The sequence below is a fragment of the Fukomys damarensis genome, unplaced genomic scaffold (genome assembly GCF_012274545.1).
Source record: "Fukomys damarensis isolate Sample0158 unplaced genomic scaffold, DMR_v1.0_HiC HiC_scaffold_3, whole genome shotgun sequence".
NCBI classification, from domain to species: Eukaryota; Metazoa; Chordata; class Mammalia; order Rodentia; family Bathyergidae; genus Fukomys; species Fukomys damarensis.
This window is the reverse complement of record NW_022900915.1, coordinates 36,281,399-36,299,270: the sequence shown is the minus strand read 5'-3', so window position 1 is coordinate 36,299,270 and position 17,872 is coordinate 36,281,399. Positions and strand designations below refer to the sequence as shown.

At 49.9% G+C, this 17,872-nt stretch overlaps 1 long non-coding RNA gene across 1 annotated transcript; it reads left to right on the top strand.

The window, feature by feature from the left end:
* The first annotated feature begins 6 nt into the window (after window positions 1–6).
* Window positions 7–8,599, top strand: LOC104871326. The gene is made up of 4 exons (XR_004518624.1): window positions 7–374; window positions 1,043–1,184; window positions 5,420–5,493; window positions 7,555–8,599. It is a non-coding gene; the product is annotated as an uncharacterized LOC104871326 (long non-coding RNA).
* The last annotated feature ends 9,273 nt before the right edge of the window (window positions 8,600–17,872 follow it).

The window sequence follows — 17,872 nt, the reverse complement described above, 5'->3', positions numbered from 1 at the left end:
GCGGGCTAGGGCCGGGCTGGAGTCCCCGGGTCAGGCCCCGCCTCCTAGCCGCGAGCCCGTTGTTGCGCCCCGAATCCAATCACCTTCCCAGCGCCGAGGCTGAGGGGCGTATTTAGGTCTAAACGACAGCGTCCGTCCTCTTCACACCGAACCTGACGTGAACGCGCCCCTCCGATCCCCACGATCAGTGCGTATCTTAGGTCAGGCTGCGGTCCCGAAAACTGCGCCCGGTGCTAACTCAGCCAACGTGCTTCCCGCAGTTCGGGACTAGCTGGGAATTGCGAGAGCGAGGCTCTGGAACCCGGGCGGGTGTCGGGTGAGGCCACCCTTCCTGCTCTGTCCCCTCGCTGCGTCCTCTTCGCAAAGCAGAGGAGGTGAGGGCCGGCGGTGTCCTCTCCTCCTCTTCCCCCCTTCCCCTCTGCCTCTCCCCTTCCTCCTCCTCCCCCATCCTCCTCCTCTGCTCCGGGCTGACCTGGGACTTGCTGTGTAGCCCACACTGGCCTCCAACTCAGGATCCTCCTGCCTCAGCCTGCAGAGTGCTGGGATTACAGGCAAGGGCCCCTTGTACGCCGCGTGTCTCTTCTAGAAAAGGCGCTGGTCCCACTCATGGGGCCCCCACCGCGCAGCCTAATTACCGCCCCAGAGCTCAGCAAGGGTTTGGAGGCGAGGTTAGGGTCCTTCATTCCTCTGGGGGGCAGGTTCGAAGTTTCTCTTGCATCTTCTTGGGCTTCTCAAGGTACCGTCTCTTTCGATCCACTTTTCTGAGCTCTGCCAGCCAGCGGACTTCAAAATCTCTTCAAAAGCAGCACTAAAAATAGTACCAAAAATACGATTAGTGGCTTAGATTCCCAACTCGCTTGACTTCGGGCGTGGCGCGGTGGCAGGAGAGGTGACAACGTGAGAGAGGCCCGTTGGAGTCATATTTTAACGGTGTTTATTATCAGACCTTTGTATATACACGAGTTTAGGATGATTAAAAAAAGAATCCTTTAAAGACTATTTTTTAATTTGATCTTACAAGGTATTAATTTATGCCTCATAGTTCTCTTCACAGAGATTTGAATAAAGAAGAAACGAAGGCTCTGGCTGAATTATGAGCCTGCTTTTAAGCACTCCCAGGGGCTAACAAACAAGGAGGGCCGCTTCCAGACCCCAGACGTCCTCAGCTGAATTCTGAGTGGCAGGTTTGACGCCTCTACCCTGCTTGTTAAGAACTCAGTAATGGATTAGGTTAATTAGCGATAGGTAATTTTATCTTGTATTAATCATCCTTCTGTCAGAATAAATTAACCTTTTTAGCTCCTATTTTGTGGAACTCGCAGCCTCCACAGACATGATTCTTGAGGCATTCGATAGACTTGGAAAATTCAAACTCATTTGAACTTGGCGATACCCATTGTTAGCAGAGTTATAAACATAATAATCGCAGAGATTGACTTCTTTGGTCATCGAAGATCACCTTAATACAAGCACCTCTCCATTGTCTCCTTCTAATAGTGGGTGAATCCCAGTACAATCTCTGAGTCTCCATTTCCTGACTTATAGAATGGGGCTACTTTTATCCACCTCGAGCTGAGGAAATGGGGTAAAACCTGCAGCACACTTTGAAACACACTTCTGGGGAGTTTGAGATGAATATCGCTACTAGTTTTTAAATACGATCAAGAGGAAGATTTCACTTTGCCACTGTGGATGCTAACTGAGTGCTGACATCCTGGAATCCTTTTCCCTGGCACCTTTATACTCGTGCCAGGGAGAAACATCAGCAGCAATTTAGGTGAGGGGGCATTTTCTCCACTGCGGGCTTCTGCTGCCCTTTGTGTGGCCCGGAAGCAGACATGCCAGTAAGATCACCAATCACAAGCTGGGCGTAGGGGCACACACCTGTAATCCCAGCACTTGGGAGGCTGAGGCAGGAGGATCGCTGTGAGTTCAAGATCACCCTGGGCTGCATAGTGAGTTCCAGGTCAGTCTCAACTACACAGGGAGACCCTGTCTAAAAAAACCAAAAAAAAAAAAAAAAAAATCAATCAGCGCTTTTTGGGTGGACATTCATGACATCCCATGGCAAATAAGCTCAAAAACCAGCCTGCATTCAAATAAATTGATGAACAGTACAAATATCAGCTCCTTTGCTTTTGTAAGGCCAAATCACAGTGGATCTCATCGAGGTAATTTGGGAAATAGTCAAACATTTGGCTCTAATTAGAAAGGGAGGCAAACACATCAGAACTAGATTCCATTTGGGCAGGGTTTGTTTATCCTTCTCATCTTGAGTTGGAGCCAAAACTTTCAGTTTTGACTCGTTCTTAAATGTTTCTCCAAATTTGGGCAGGGCCCGTGGCCTACTTAGAGAGAGACGCTGCTTTGCTCAGCACTCAGAGGAATGGGGATACTTTCTCATGGAGCTCAGCAAAATGGAGAGGAGGAGAGGCTCGGGGTGAACAAGCGGTCCTGGGGTGCAGACAGCAGGGGCATTCACTGCTGAGCAGGAAATCCTGTTCGTCGGTTTCCCTCGGTCTCCCGTTTCCCCACAGAGCTGCCGCTTAGGTCTGCAGGTAGAGTTGGGTCCGGCTGTGCTGCTGGATACTGATAAGGAGAATGGAAGGGAAGGCTCCGGGGAGCCTGGAGGTTGAGTGCGGCGCTATCTTGCTGCACCTTTTATTTGAAGAGGAGAAGGAAATATCTTCTTGGCTAAGGAAAAACTTTAGGAACCAAAATTGTATGAGTTTTTGTTTTTTTTTTTTGGTGTTTTGGGACAGGGTCTCAGTATGTAGTTTAGGCTGGACTTGAACTCACTATGCAGGCCAGGTTGGCCATAGGCATTTCTCCTGCCTCAGCCTTCCTGAGTGCTAGAATCACAGGTGTATGCCACTAAGTCTGGCCTGGGTTTTTTTTTTTTTTTTTTTAATGTTCATTTAAACATCAGTTTGAAACTTTATCTTATATAGAAAAGTTGCAAGTAGAACTCCCCTGCCCAAACTATTTGGGATTAGGTTGTCAACATGTCATCCCTGGAGACTTTAGGTTACCCATCTTACAAACACGACACTGTCCTACAGAGCACTGGCATCAGGATGTGAACTCTGCTGTCCAACCCTCTGACTCTATTCCCATTCTGTCCATTGTCGCTAACACGTCCTCAGGAGTGAAGGTCCAGAATCATGGTTGAGGTGGCTCTTGAACCTCTTCCCATTTGAAATGGTTTCTTCTGCTTTCCTTCATGATTATGAACTGGATGCTCTTTAAAAGAAAAAGTAGACTGAATATTTTGTAAAATATCCACTATGGTCTCTATTTAGATGTCCCCCAAAGCCCATAGGATCACAGGCTGGTCCTCTGAAGGGTGACTGGGTTATAGAGGCATCATAGCTGAGTGCTGCTGGGAGGTGGGGCTTGGTAGGAAGAGGCAGGACCTGGTGGGTGTGACCCGGAAGGGCTTGTATTACTTCTGGGCTCCATCCTTGACCCTCTGCTTCCTATCTCCATGTCTTCAGTAGTGCCCCTCCTCCATACCCCTCTGCCATCCTGTCCTGCCCAGAGCCAGCTAATTATGGACTGAAACCTGAACCAACATAAACCCCCCTCACTTTCTTACTTTCTTTTCTTTTTTTTTTTTTTTTTTTGAGACAGGGTCTCACTATGTAATTGAGACTGACCTGGAACTCACTATGTAGCCCAGGCTGGTCCCAAACTCACAGCGATCCTCCTGCCTCAGCCTCCCGAGTGCTGGGATTACAGGTGTGCGCCACCACACACAGCTAACACCCCCCCCTTTAAATTGCTGCTGTCAGGCATTTTGTCCCAGTGACAAGGAAGGTGTCTAAGACAATGTCCTTTCATTTGGTTTGCCTCACATTTGCTAGTACTTCTATTCAGATCCCGTGTATTTTGCAGGAGTATAGTAGAAGCAATGCTGTGCTCATCAGAACCTGCTCGTGATTTTTTGGGGGTGTAACAAATTTATCTAACAATTTATTTATTTTATTCCATTCCCCCCCTCAACCCCCTACCCTCCCCGTGTACAAAAGTCTTCTTTTTTCCTTCTATTTTCACTTTTTTGTCCCTTCCTTTCCCCCCTCCTCCCTTGTTCCCCTTCCCATTTGAACGCTTTCTTCCCATTTTCCAACACCCATTATAAATATCACTGCTTATTTCCACGTTCAGTTTCTCCCACCAGAGAAACAGTGTGGTGTTTAAATGTGTGTCTGACTTATTTCACTTGAGCATGGTCTCAAGGTCCATCCACTTAGCTATAAATGTCTGAAACTCATCCTTCTTTGTGGCAGAGTAGCACTCCATTGTATTAAAACACTTCTTCTTCCTCTTCTTCTTCTTCTTCTTCTTCTTCTTCTTCTTCTTCTTCTTCTTCCTTCTTCCTCCTCCTCCTCCTCCTCCTCCTCCTCCTCCTCCTTCTTCTTCTTCTTTCTTCTTCTTCTTCTTCTTCTTTCTTCTTCTATTTTGAGACAGGGTCTCACTATGTAGTTGAGACTGACTTCACTATGTAGCCCAGGCTGGTCTTGAACTCACAGCGATCCTCCTGCCTCAGCCTCCCGAGTGCTGGGATTACAGGTGTGCACCACCATGCCCGGCTAAAACCACATCTTTATTCACTCATCAGTGGCTTTGGGCTGCCTCCAAGATTCAGCTACCGCAAACTGTGCTGCTACACACATGAGCGTGCACACCTCACCGTGGTATGATGCCCCCGACTCTCTTGGGAAGATATGGAGAAGAGGTACAGCTGGGTCAAACGGAACCTCCTGCTGCAGTCCCTGGAGAAATCTCCACACAGCCTGCACTCTCACCAGCAGCGGATCGGGGTCCACTTCCCCACATCCCCTCTGGCATTTGCTACTGGTTGATTTCCCGATAGCAGCCGTTCTTTCTGGCGTGAGGCGGAATCTCAGGGCTGCTCAGATTTGCACCTCTTGAACGACCAGTGGTGTCTGTCATTTCCTCGTATGTTCATCTGCTATTTCCAGTTCTTCGTCTGAGCAGTGTCCTTCATTTCAGAGGACCGTTTCTGCACTGGGTCTTCAAATCTGGGGGCTCCGATCCCCTTGGGTTCTCTGTATATTCTAGACAGCGGTGTCCATCTGGATTCCGTCCCCTCTGTGGGTTTTCTCCGCACTCTGCCAGTTCCTCACGCTTTTGATTTATCTTTTTACTGTGTTCACTCTGGTCATCTGATTAAAGCAGTCACCCCCAGGGTTCTCCACTGCAATGTAGCCTTTTCCCATTGTATTCAGTAAATGTTTTGTGGTATCTCACTACAGAATCACATAAATATTTCTCCTGGAGTGAGTATGAATTTGATCAGTCTGTTTCCTTTAGTTATATCACTATAGATTCATGGATCTATGCTGGATTCAGTAAGTCACGATCAGCTACCATCCTTGTTTATTTTGGTCTTTAGATCATCCCAGACGTGGCCAGAGGAAGCTGCTTACCGGTGCGCCTGCTTGTTCCTGTGACTTAGCTCCACCTTTGGTGAGATTGTCCTGCTTCCTGACGCAGAGAGATGTTGCAGCCTCATTTTGCTTTTGCTCTGGGAAACTGGTGGGGAGAACAGGATTTAGAAGCCAGAATCTGAGTGCTCTCTGCACTCCTTGCTATTGTGTGTTCCTGCAGCCTTAGTAAACAGACACATATTTACACTGATATTTATTTCTTTAAAACAAATTATGAGGGCTGGGGATTTAGCTCAGTGGTGCTAAAGCACCTTGCAAGTGCAAGGACCTGAGTTCAATCCCCGGTACTGAAAAAAAAACAAAAACCCCAAAAAACAAAAACAAAAAACCAGCCGAGCATGGTCAGCACGCCTGTAATCCCAGCACTCGGGAGGCTGAGGCAGGAGGATCGCTGTGTGTTTGAGATCAGCCTGTGCTACAAGTCAGTCTCAACTACATAGTGAGACCCTGTCTCACCCTCCCCAAAGAAAAAAGCATGAAAAACAAATTATGAATTAATACCTAATCCTTAATGGGAAGAAAATGTTCAAATGAGAAGGGGAACAAGGGAGTGGGAGGGGAAAGGAAAGGAGGGGCATTTACAAATATTCTGTGATGCACGTTGTCAGTATATATATCTAAAATGTAGAAATCAAATGATAATAACAAATTCTTCTCCATCACCACAGGATCCATAGGATTCTGGGTTGGTCTCTTTCCATATTTGTAACCCTTCTCTCACACTGCGAATCCTGGCTCCATCTTAGGGTTAATAGATTTGCTTACTTGGTCAGTTCCCCTCTCGTAGTCTGTTGTGCGTTACTGTAACAAAATGCCTCAGCCTGGGTACTTTATACAGAAGAGCGATGTGCTTAGCCCACGTTTAGAGACTGAGAAGCCTGTGGTCAGGCCAGGAGCCGTGCCTGGGAATGGCGCATCCCATGGTGTTTCCCCTCCTGCGTACACCTCCTCACCACCCCTCCACCTCCTGCAGGAGTTCTGGCCCCTTCTCATATGTTCTAAGACTTCGGGCTTCTCGGTGTAATTTAAATTAGCATTTATTTTTGTTATCTGTAAAGTTGAGCACTTTTTAAGGAAGAGTGCCAGTAAAATGAACATTCCCCAATAATTTTGTGCCAATTACTTAATGGTTCTTTGAGCTGGATTTTATGTTCACCTGCACAGAAGGCATTATTTGAACCATTTGTTTATTTAACAGATGTTTACTGATTTCATGGCATGTCCTACTTACTGTTCTAAGCACTGAGGGTCCAGTGGAAAGAAGAGGAAAAACTGCCTTATGTCTGAGTTGCTTTCCTCCCTGCTCGGAAAAAAATACCCAGTACTTGCAAGTTAAAGGAGGGAGGTTTGATTGGCATAGGGTCAGGCCATAGTTGGTAGCTCCAAGGCAGGGAGGCCTGGCATAGGGGTCTGGGGGAGCAGAACCGCTCACAGCATGGCGCATAGGAAGTGGGTGGAGCAAGGGAGGAGGCGGGAGGGAGATAAATCCTTCCAGGCCACGCCCCCAGCGACCGCCTCTTCGTGCCAAACCCCGCCCCCTAACAGCAAGCCTGCTCTCAGCTGCAAAATCCAGTCGCCTTTCCAAAGTCTCCCTGCGGTTCCCCGAGGATTTTGGTGGACTTCTAGCTGGGCTCCATGCGCCGTGTGTTTTTGAGTCAAATGACGAGCAAGTTAGTAAGTTAGAGTATAATTTTAAGTCAGTGAAAGATCTACAAAGAGAGTCCAGAGCGGGGCAGGTGCCGGAGTGGCAGGCAGTCTCAGGAGGGGAAGCAGCGTTTTGCACCGCATCCGGGAGCCTCGTCCCGTGGGTCTGGGTCGAAACTCGGGAGCAGGCGCTCCACATAGACTCACGCACGTCCGTGTGTGTGCGTGCGTGTGCGTGTGCGTGTGTGCGCTCGCTGCACGGGGGGTTGAACCCGGGACATTGCCTATGCTGGCAAGGGCTCTGCTGCTGAGGTGTCCCCGGCCACGGGCCTCTGGCTAAATACCATGCTGCCTCGAAAATAACGCCGGGTCTTCCCTTCCCTCTGCTCCAGGAGACACAATAGCTTGCTCTCAGGAGGTTCTTACTTGTTCACAGGCAACGATCTACGTTTATTCCCGCACGAAAAGCGACATTCATTCAAACGGTCACGTCCCCTGCTTCCGGAACCTTGGCACAACTCCTCAAAGCCCGAATCCGGCCTGGGTTTCTCGGGGTCCCGTTTCCTGCAGCATGGTCCCCCCCGTCCCCCGCTCCTCGAGCGCGCAGTGCTCCGGGGGCCTCGGCCATGACTTCTTCCCCGGAATCAGGGTGGACCGAGGCCTTGGGAGGCAGGAGCGGCCGCAGAAGTGGGCAGGGGTGGTCCCCGCAAAGGCGACGAAGGCGCCAGGTACCGAACTCGGAAAGCATTGATCTCACATGCGGCGCGGTGAGTTCTGAAGACTCTGGTTGGACGCCGCGGGCCTTCGCTACCGAGTGTGCGCTCGTTTGGGTGTTGTCGGTGCTCCCGTGGGTCGTTCGGCAAAACCCGAGTCCTCCGCTTCACAGGTGCTCACCATAAAGTACAGCATCACTTATTTGAAATATGACGTCAATGCTATTATTTACTAATATGCAAAACGTTATTACTTTATTTTAAAGCATTTATTGTTTTGGTACCGGGATTCGAACTCAGGACCCTGCACTTACAAGGCACGCGGAGGAACCACTGAGCCTGATCCCCGGCCCTGTCACTGCTTTCTAACTGAGCACCCCCCCACCCCATGTGCTACAAGGGCCGCCCCAAAGGCCCCGTCTGTCTGGCGATCTCAGACAGGCTTATCTGGGGCCCGGCCCGCCTAGGACACCCTGAACACCACGCGAGGGCTTCTGTTCCCGTCCGGCCTTACTTCCAGGGAGAGGCGGTCCTGGCAGAGGCCGTGCAAGGCCTTCCGAGGCGGCTGTGGGCTGTGCAGACCTCTCCGGGCTGCACGATGCTGCCTGGAAATCAGGGCTGACGGCTGTAGCCTGTCGGGGAGCAAGCGCGGCTCAGAGCCCCCCATCGTTGCCTCGCCGGGAGCCCGGGAGCCCGCGCAGCCGAGGAAGCTTGCGCTGGGCGCCTCCTGCGCTCTGAAAGCTCTCTGCCTGCACAGCCGCTCGGACACTGCAGGCTTTTAGTCCCCTTTGCGCCTGACACGTTAGTGTGGTGCTCAGAGTTGCGTGAGTTGTGGAAAGAGCAGATTCACTTCACAGCAAGTGCAGCGGCGCCTGGGACCCATGGATGACATGAACGACAAATGCAAATTGTCTGAGACAGGATCCCGCCATGCAGTTCGCGCTGGCCTTGAACTCAGGCGATTCTCCTGCCTCAGCCTCCCGCAGTGCTGGGATGACACCGCCACACCCAGACAACGTTTTGAAAAGTCCTTTCCTGGGAAAAGTTGCGATTGCAGCTGTGGCGGCTGCCTCCTTCCGTCTCCTCACCCCACACACGAACACAGACTGGCTCTTAAGGTTGCTCCGGCCAAGCATGCGGCGGATCCATCCTGTGCCGCTCAGCCAGCCTGCTTATTCCCTGTCGTGGAAAGTGCGGCCTCCTCTGGGGAAACCTGGGCCTGGGCTCCAGCTTTCTCCCCCGAGGCCAGGCACTGAAGGGGTTCGTCTGGCGCTACGCTTGGGCCCAGCCGCTCTGCACAGAAAGCGAGGGCAGCGGGAGCAGCAGCAGCAGCAGCAGCAGCAGCAGCAGCAGCAGCAGCGGGGGCCTCACGGAGCGTTTTGTTTTCTCTCCCAGCAGCCCTGAGGCCTGAGGAGGAAGAGCTCCGGGTGTCTCCTTTCTGCAGTGTCTCTTTTCTGTCAGTGCTGAGCTCCCGGCCCTGTCCAGGAGGTGCAGGTGAAGCTTTCAGGCCAAGGAGGCTGGGGCGCCTTGGAGGAGAAGCCCGTGGCCTCGGGGCCGCCTCCTCGGGGGAGACGCAGCTTTACCCTCCGCTGCGATGTGGGGAGTTGGGGATCACGGTGCAACCTCACCGTCCTCATGGGTAGGAACTGTCTAAATCTCTCACCCAAGGGTCAAGACATCACGCCACGGTGACCCAGGCAGCAAATATAATACAGCAGCTAAACCCTGAGAGCGGCCCGCACGTCCAGCATCAGACAAGTGGATAGAGCAAACGTGGTATTCATACACCATGGAGTACTACGCTGCCACGAAGAGGCGTAGCCTTGAGGATGCAGCTTGAGGCTTAAAGTGAAGTGAAAGAAATCAGACGCACAGTTTAAATATCGCAGAGTCTCTCTTAGGTGAGAAACTCAAAGGGTAAATAAAGAGCAAACTAAAGGATGGATAATAGGAAGTAGGGAGATAGAACTTTCTCAAACAGCAGGGGACCAGGCCAAGGAGGGACCAAGGGCTGAAGCTGTGTGACCCAGTGCATTATGTGCTGCGAACTCGCTCTGCTAACGCTGAATAGACGAGAACAAGATGCTAACTGTTCCGTTTCCCCCTGGCTGTTTCGAATTTAATCTGCACCGCAGCCCTCAGAAGGGGTTGGAATACCTCGACCTCAGCCCGCATTTAAAAAAAAAAAATTGGTTTTCACGGTGTTATTCAGGCTTTAAAATAAACCAATCCCAGCCAGGCATGTTGGCACACACCTATAGTCCCAGCACTCGGGAGGCTGAGGCAGGAGGACTGCTGTGAGTTTGAGGCTAGCCTGGGCTAGATACACAGCGAGACCCTGTCTCCAAAAAACCCCAAAGAAAAAAATCATGCGAGAGCGGGGAGGAAGGGGCCTAACCCCGTTTGTCCATGCCCGGCTGTGTCTACTGAGCTGAGCTCGCGAGAGGTAAAGGAAGCAGGGCCACTCCTGGGTGTACACGTGTGAACACGAGACCGGGAGACCGGCCGAAGCCGGAGCCTCCAGAGACCGCATCCAGATTTTTGGGGGTCTGGCGCCACCTGCTGGCCACACGGCAACTGTTCAGATTTCCTTCCGGGAACTTGTATTCCGAAAACAGTTACTTTGTTTCCTGATTAGAGCCATCGAGTAAATAAGCAAAATCATTTAAAATGCTACTCTAAAGAAGTTGTGTGCAAAACAATATTCCTGTACAATATGAACTAAGTCGAATTGTATGATACTTTTCTTTGTTTATTTTTAGCAAAACATTTATTGGTACATTTTAGATACGCACAGTGAAAACATTCATCACAGGGAACTTGTACCTGGCACATGATATATCTTGTTTCTTTTTTCCTCGCTCTCCTCGTGGGCTTCAGTTCTCACCTTGGATTCTTTCTGGGTCCCGAGGACCCACTTCCCTCCTTCTCTTTCTCTCGTTGTTGTAGTCCAGGGTCTGAACAGCAAATCAGGGAGGGACTGTTTCTCTGTTGTTCACCACTGGGCCATCTTCCTTGGAAGTCTTTTTAATTTTTATTTATTTTTTATTTTGGGGACTTTTTTTTTTTGTCCAAGACCAGGTCTTGCTGTGTCATTCAGGCTGGCCTGGAACTAGCAGCGATCCTCCTGCCTCAGCCTCCTTAGTGATGGGATCACAGCTGTGTGTCAGCCTACCTGGCCACATCACTGCATTTCTGGCTTTAAGTCCCTGCTCCGCTGATGATCCGTTCAGAGCTGTTGCTCAGGTGCCTGCTTGTCCTGGGTTGTTTCTACTCGAAGCTGACTCGTTATCCTGAGATCCAGTGTTCGGGAGCCGGAAGAGGGGATTTTCAGGGGCAGAGATGTTGGCGGGGAGAGGCGGGTGGGACCGTGGCTTTGGGGGTCTGCAACTGGGCAGAGGTCCCACCCCCAGCTCCGTAGGACTGCCAGCTAGCTGGGTGTGGGTCAGGCTCAGGCCTTAGCCCGGAGGAGGAGAGCAGGGCTGGTGGGCCCTCACTTACAAAGCTTTGGAAAACAGCAAAAGCCTTTCGGAATCACATGTAAAAATCCCCCAAGTATTAAGCAGGAGTCCTTTTTTTCCTTGGTACTGCAGATTGAACTTGGGCCCTTTCTCTTGTGAAACAGACTGCGGAACCACTGAGCTAAATCCCTGGCCGTCTCCCAAGTATTAAAAAAGTTAATGAAATTGAATTTCTAAAATTGAGGGAGGAGGGACTGGGCCTGGTGGTGCATGCCATTATCCCAGTTTGGGAGGCTGAGTCAGGAGGATCACTGTGAGTTCCAGGCCAGCCTGGGCTACAAAGTGAGACCCTTTCTCAACAACCAACCAACCAAGCGAACGAACGAGCCAACGAAGGAATGGTTCACGTCAATCTGAGATTGAACAGTGTTCCGCGGCTCTAGCTGATGTTGGAAATCGGACTGTCGGGGGAGGGGGAGACCACACTGTGTCCACACTCGGTGCCAACCTTGTGCGGTGACTCACAGCACAGGAGAGAGGAGGGGATCGCTCTGTGCTGAGGAGTGGAGACCCCGGCCAGCAGCTCCAAGCTCCTCGCTTTCCCTCCGGTGAGCTGAAGTCCCAGCCCCGGATGTCAGGAGGGCCGAGGCTTAGATGCCAGCGGCCGGCCCTGGGAGGTACCCGGGGCTTTGATCTCGTGCCGATGTTCACGCTCCTGCACCGTGCATGCGCGTGTGCTGCGTATCTGCGTGCCGAGACGCGGATGGCAAACTTGGCAAACTCCGGCCTGCATGGCGGCCTGCACCAGCCTCCCCCGCTCGGCACGTTACAACCCTTTGTCCGGGGTCTAAAAATGGGACCTGACAGCCCGTTCCTAGCCGGGCTCAGACGCAGCCGCGTGCTGAGCAGACCAAGAGTAAAGTTTAAGGGAGGGATTATTTTGTATTTTATCTTTCATGATCTCTTTTTAATAACGGTTTTACAAGTTCTCATTTTTTTGGGTAGAATTTCTTTTTGAGGCCAGGCATGGTGGCGCACGCCTGTAATCCCAGCACTCGGGAGGCTGAGGCAGGAGGATCGCTGTGAGTTCGAGACCAGCCTGGGCTACATAGTGAGTTCCAGGTCAGTTTCAACTACATGGTGAGACCCTGTCTAAACAAACAAACAGAAAAGGATTTCTTTTTGGGAGAGGGTCATTTTATTGAAGGCTGTTTCCTTGCTTAAGCTCTTGTGTGCATTTGCCCTCCCTCAGATTTCCAATCTACATAGTGTTCCAGGTCAGTTTCAACTACATGGTGAGACCCTGTCTAAACAAACAAACAGAAAAGGATTTCTTTTTGGGAGAGGGTCATTTTATTGAAGGCTGTTTCCTTGCTTAAGCTCTTGTGTGCATTTGCCCTCCCTCAGATTTCCAACACTCAGCGAGTTATTTTTCTCTGTATTAAAAACTGGTGAACTTCATCATTTTGTTTTCCTTTCTTTTGAGGTACTTGTGGTGGCACCCAGGGCCTTGGCACCGAGGTACAATCCTAGCCATTTGTTTTCTTTTTTTGAAACAGGGGGTCTCTCTGAGTTTTTGGGAGGGACTTGGACTTTGGACCCTCCTGCCTCAGCCTCCAAAGCGCTGGGAGTCGGGTGTGTGTGTGTCATGGTGCCCCGCAGTGAGCTTCCTCTTTATAAGCGCTGCACACAGAATGTGAAAACGCACTTGCTGTGGCCGTTTACACATTTTCCCTGGCTCCTGCTGCCCCCTTCTGTCCTCTAGGGACAAATGCAATTAGAGTTCGGTTTGCATCCTTTCTGACTCTTCAAAAATATATTTTCAAAAAGTGAAAATAGAAGGAAAAAGTGGAAACAAAGCTTTTGTGCATGGGGTGGGTGGGATTTAAAAAAGCAGTTGTGTATAAAAATAAATGTAAAATCTCACAAAAATATATTTTAAAAAATTATGTAAGCACACATAGAGAACTGGGACAGTTTTGTTTTGACAAAGTCAGAATTTTTCATAGGGATTGTTCTGAGGCTTTTCTGAGTTGCTGTTTGGGCTGGAATTTTGTGCTAAATCCTCCCACTTTAGGACTGGAGCAAAAATGAGGGGGTGGGGACAGGCAGGGACTTCTGAGCTGGAACAGCTGAGCCGGCACGGTGGTGATGGTGGAGGAGGAGGAAGGGCTCCTGGCTTCCTCTCCCTAAGTGTAGACTCGCCAGGCTGCGCGGAGCAGGTGCTCACTTAGAGGGGAGACTTTGCCCTGGGAACAGACAGCACCGGAATAGGAGGCAATGGACAGCTAGGAGAACTCACTCTGGTTTTAAGAAATAGTAACCCTTATATACGATGGAGCACTACGCTGCCATTAAAAAGGATAATCTCGAGTCCTTTGTTGGAAAATGTGCTCATCTGGAGACCACGATATCAAGTGAAATAAATCAGATGCACAAGTTTACCTATCACATGGTTTCTCTTACACGAGAAACCCCAAGTATAAATAAAGAACAAAATAAAAGGTAGGAAGTCGGAATAGATCTTTTGTAAAACAGAAGGGGAGCAACAGAAGAAGGGAGGGGCACTGAAGGGGAGGGAAGGGATGGACAAAGAACTCCTATGTGTTATGGGTGTGTACCAGCTCCCCACAAGGAACGTAAGTCATTGTACACTGCCAGCATGTGCAAACAAAAATTTACCTTAGTAAAAGGATGCTCCTCTGTACCAAGCCTATCCTGGAGAGCTTACCACTCAGCACAGTGAGTTCTGAACTATTTAGAAGTGCCATCTTATGCCAGGACTTACATTTGTGTATGATGTTTAGGGTTTTAAGAACTCACTTGTAGTCTCCACTTTGCTCTCCTGATAATTCCGTAATGGCTTTGTTTGATGTGTATGAGACTAAAGTCCTAAAGATGGTGGGAGATTTGTCCATGAATTCCAGGTTTATGGATATCTGCTTTGGTTCTTTTCCTATAATAGCTTACTGCTTCATGTTAAATGAAACATATTTAAACAGGAAGTTAGCTCCTTTGTTCAGTACTGGGGATTGAACCCAGGACCTTCATACTGAGCTATATCCTAGGTTTAATTTTCTTTTTTTAAATTTTAAGATAGTGTCTTATAAATTGTTGGGCTCAAACTTGTAATCTTCCTGCCTCAGTCTCCCAGAGTGCTGGGATTACAGGCAATTAGTTGCTGTTAAAGTGATTTACTAGCTGCTTTTGTGAAAGGCTTTATTTCATCTCTGTTATAGAAGTGATTCAATCAGTCTTTATTGGAAACCACCATTAACTTTCATTTTGTATTCTTTTTAGTTTATATTTTGATTTCTAGCATCAGAACTCATTTCTATAGTCAAGATAATTTTCTCCCTACCAGTGATTTTATGGGCAGCATCTGCCTGTCATTATAAAGCTGAAGTCAATACTGATCTTTCCAGCTTCCCTTGCAGCTATGTATGTGTGATCTAGGCTTATCGATTTCTTTATATTTTGGAGACTGGGTCTCACTGTGTAGGCCAGGCTGGCCTTGAACTTGCAGTGATGCTCAGCCTCAGCCTTCCAAATGCTGAGACTACAGACATGGGCCATCACTCCTGGCTTGGCTGAACTAGTCTTTTAAACCCACTTTTGACTTTAACTCAGTAGCTTGCACCCCAAGTGGTAGAAAGTCCTCATTGGTGGCAGATGGTGGCAGATGGGTGCTGAAGACATGTCGATATCCAGTATCCAGGGATAGTAAACAAACTTTTTTTTTTTTTAAGATAAAATGCAACTTTTACACAAATTCGCTCTGTGTGCTGTGTGGTTCTGTAGCTTTTGACGAAGTTGCACACCCACTACTGCCTTTGTGATACCCAAGGCCCTCAAGCCTCTGACCCTGGCTGCTCCTTGGTAGTCACCTTCCTTCCACTGCCTCCCAGATCAGATTCTACCCCTGTGGTCGTCCTTTGTCCAGAATCATAGACTGTTACCTAATGTCTCTTCGCGCCACTATCATGACAGTATACCTGTGGGAGAAGTTCAAGCCTGGCTGGGCCAGGTGCGCCGCACTCCTGTCTCCTGAGCTAACTCGCCTCAGTGCGTAGATGCTGGGTCCAACAGGCTACACCTCCGCCCCTGGTCCGTGACTCCTTCGCTTCACCCAAGAAAAATCACTCCGCCATGTCTGGCCAATAAGATATCGACAACTGTTAAATGCTCCTGCCGTGCTCCTCCCCCACGGTTTCCCTATATAAGCCCGTGCATTTCCTGAATAAAGCGAGGCGTTCCAGAAACCTCCCTGGAGTCTACCTGTTGATTCCGCGCCTTGCCCTCCCAGTGGGAGCTCCCGAACCTTGTTCTGTGTGCGGGCTCGTGGATGACAACATATACCTTTTCAAATAAATAACAATAAATTCATTTTCGGCTGAAAACATGCCAGCTGGAACTCCCCACAGGCTCATTCTCTGCTCTGGTCTCGTGTCCCTGCTGCCTTCACGGACCCGGGCTTCTTGGATGAGGCTTCCGTGGGCCATGGCAGCGTCACAATGCGCACTCTTGTCTTGCACATAAAAGTGCTGAGCCCCGACGCACAGGTTTACGTGGCTGGAGCTGCTCTCACAGTTAGGTAGAGCCACGGTTTTTGCTTGTCCTGACCTCCAGCCTACACAGTGGGGCTGCTGACGCAGGTGTCTCTCAGGTGTGCGTACGTGAGTCTTTATTTCAATGACTTCGGTAGTCCTGGCCAGCGCTTTCTAGTTTGGCCGAGGTAGATCAAGGCAGTCAAGAAGCACAGCCTTGGCGGAGCGGTGCCCCCTGTGAGCAGGGGCCACGCTCCCTTCATGCGTGCATCGGCCGAGGGCACGCAGGCCTCTCCCGAGACGCAGCTGCTCCGAGTTGTACCTCTATAAACATGGGGGTGCCTTTAATGGAAGAGAAAACTGAAAGCAAAGCTTTTGCAAATGGGAAGGGAACTAAGGGTTGGAAAGAGCAAGAAGGGAGGAGAAGGGAAGGGCATGAGAAACACACGAAGGATTAAGACATCCACGTGCCACCTCCCCAGGAGACAGGGAGCCCTCATGCACTGCAAACAGGGGCTAATACAAAATAAAAAGGAAAAGGGAAACGCTGCATTGAACTTTCCCCGACACTGCAAGCGTATTTTTAGTAGAATAGTTTAAAAATCAGGAACAGCAGGCCTGTGATGAAATTCTTTAAACATTTTGGTGGATTTCACGTTTGTGTTTTCTTTCTTAATGCTCAGATGTAAGAGCCTGGGTTAGGGCTGAGAGGGAGCTTTCAGGCTGCCTGAACTCGGGGTGGGGACAGCGTGGGACACTCACACGCTGAGTTCATATTCCAATGAATTCATTAATACTCCTCACTAGCCTGACCAGCTAAAGATCCTCAGAGATCTATACCCCAATTCCGATCCAATTAAAATGATATCCACTACTGAATTAACCCAGGTATGCTCAGATCTTCATGTAAAATGACATGGTCTCAAGGCACCGATTCATTAGTCAAACATGCAAAAATATGTCAAGGAAACGATGAATCCGCCTGTTTCGAAGTTCACCCCGGTGTTGTACCCCGCATTTGATTCTCCTTCCTTTAAAAGCGACGCTGACAAATATTTCACCATATGCGTGTTTAAATGCAGTGAAAGAAATGTTCTTTTCAAAGCATATGGTGCTATAATTAGGTGTCTCTGAATCTAGTGAGATTGGAACAGGGAACCGGCGGAGGGAGCCGCGGGCAGCTGCTCCGTGTTTCAGGGTCTGCTCCGGTACCTCCGCTCTGAGGAAGGGGACTGGAAGCCGGAGCCCTGCAGACGCCGCCCCTCCCAGGGCCAAGCCCTGCGGCTCGGTCCCGCCTCCTGCACACCTCTGTCCCGGCGCCGTCCGCAGCCTCCCGGGTGGTCCCGGAGTGCGGGGCCCAGGGAAACTCAGTGCCTTCTGCAGTGTCTGTTCTCCAGCAAGGGCTCTGACCCAGCGGGCTCCTTCTTGTTGCGATGCGCGCGATGCACGAAGAAAGGAAGACACTGTGCAGAGTCTCCGTGTTAGCCCCGTGGACCCTCGTCGTTCAGCCCGAGACGTCGCACCGATAAATGTTTCCGCCTCCTAACGCTGAGCTCCTGGCTCAGATGCCTTCGCCTCCTTAGACTGCACCGCCAGCGGATCAGCAGCACCGAGCTTGTCACACCGAAGGAATTTAACGGACTCAGAAAGTCCTTCCAGAACTCTTCGCTCTCCCCTCCACCTGCTGCTCTGCTTCTTGTAAATCCTGCTGGCTCTATTCCTAGGGAGCTCCAATGAAAGTAAGCCTCACAGATGGAAAAAGAGGTATATAAAAAATAGCAAACTTATTTTTTGTTTTTGGTGTCGGGTATCGAGCTCAGGACCTTGCACTTGTGAAGCAGGTGGCAGAACCACAGTGTCAAACCCCCTGCCCTAAAAAAGAACAAACTTCTATCTGGTGCTCTAGACACTGACCAGAGTCACTCGCTGAGCCGCTGGCATTATTAAAGCCATTTTTGCTCCTAGTTCTGTATTTGAGTGCTCTGTCTACAACTCTCCCTCAGTTTCCTGCTACTTTTTTTTTTTTTTTTTTT